The following is a 1,712-nucleotide window of genomic DNA, read 5'->3' on the forward strand; positions in this document are numbered from 1 at the left end:
AGAAAACTCCCCTATGATATGGAGTGAAGTCGTCTTCACTTTCATCAAGCAAGGTTGTATCATATGCATATCACAGGTTGTTAATGAGTCTTCCTCCAATACTGATGCCATGTTCTTCTTCACATAATCCAGTTTCTTACAATACTTGCTCAGTATACACATTGAAAAATTAATGTGAAAGAATACAATCTTGGTGCACAACTTTCCTCACTTTAAATCATTCCGTGTCCCCTTGTCCTAATCGAACAACTTCCTCTTGGTCTATGTATAATTTCCTCAGGAACATAATTAAGTGTTCTAGAATACTCATTCTCCACAATGGTGTTATTGAAATACTTTGAAATTTTATAAAATTTAAAACTTAGTTCCTTAATTGCACTATCCACCTTTCAAGTGTTAAATAGCCACATATGGCTAGGGTTTACTGTATTGAACAATGTAGATGTAGGACATTTTCATCTTAAGAGAAAATTCTATTGGACAACACTAGTTTAGAATCTGGTTTGGGGAAGATGAGGTCAGGGTGGCTAGGGTAGCACAGATAACCAATTAACATGTAAACAAGATCCAGTGAGCCTTAGAAACCAAAAGTCAGTATAGACAATGGCTGTAGTTGAGTGCCATCAAATTGCGACCCTGTAAAGAGTTTCTGAAGAGCAGCTAGTGAGCTTGAACCAGCAATCTTGCAGTTCAAACCAACTTTGCGGTTCAGCGCATTAACCCACAGTGGAACACCAGGAGAATGGTAGAGAACAACAGATAGATCTGCTAGTGGAAACAACCTCAGCATTGTCACTGGAAATCAAGAATGAGGGAATTTGATTCTTTTACTTATTTATTTTTTCTTTTCTTAAAGTTTCTATTGTGAATTGAGTGATGGTGTACATGGGAGAACATCACCTTTACATTCATCCTATTGTATTTCATTTCGTTGCAATGATTACAATCCCCTCCATGCATCATCATTCAACAGCATTTCCTTCCATACCCTCGATTTGATTTTATTATTAATTTTTGGGGGGATGCACACCGAGCACTCAAGAATATATAACCATTCAAACAGCCAAAGGGTACACCCTGCAAGCCTGCCCCCCAGCCATCAGCACACAGCCCCTCTCCCTCCCTGGGTCCAGAGTCCCCAGCCACTCCAACTCTCCACGCCATCAGCTCTGCCTCCATCTCTGGTGTCACTGCTTCTCTAGATAGGGTTCCGCACTCCACTTTTCTCCTTGATGGTTCCAGGGCCCTCGGCTCCTGGACTGCAAAATCAACCACTCCCCTTCTTTTGTTACAAAACATCTACCTTTACATTTCCAACCCTCACAGTCAGTCCTAATAGCAACTATTCACTATTGAACCACAATAGTCTTATCCCCATCTCCTTTCACCAGTCCCCATCTAGACAGGTTGGAAACCATTCAGTGGAGATTCTACCTTCCCCCACACCCTCTGAAATGAGGCTCCCTCTTGAAAGCTTATAAGCCAGTCACTTCATGCCTTAGTAGGCCTCCCCCCCAATTTTGGGTAGCCAATGTCTAAGTTGCCCATCCCTGTCAACCCTGTGTACCAAGGGCGTGGGACTGATCCTCACTGTAAAGACTCATTCCCTCTTTTGATCTACATCCATAAGTATAGGTCAAATTAATCAAATTGTAGCAGGGCACTTTTTTCCCCTCTTCTTTCTTCCTTTAGTTGAGTTCTGATCACCCAGC

Source organism: Chrysochloris asiatica, unplaced genomic scaffold, assembly GCF_000296735.1.
Source record: "Chrysochloris asiatica unplaced genomic scaffold, ChrAsi1.0 scaffold00072, whole genome shotgun sequence".
Taxonomy (NCBI): domain Eukaryota; kingdom Metazoa; phylum Chordata; class Mammalia; order Afrosoricida; family Chrysochloridae; genus Chrysochloris; species Chrysochloris asiatica.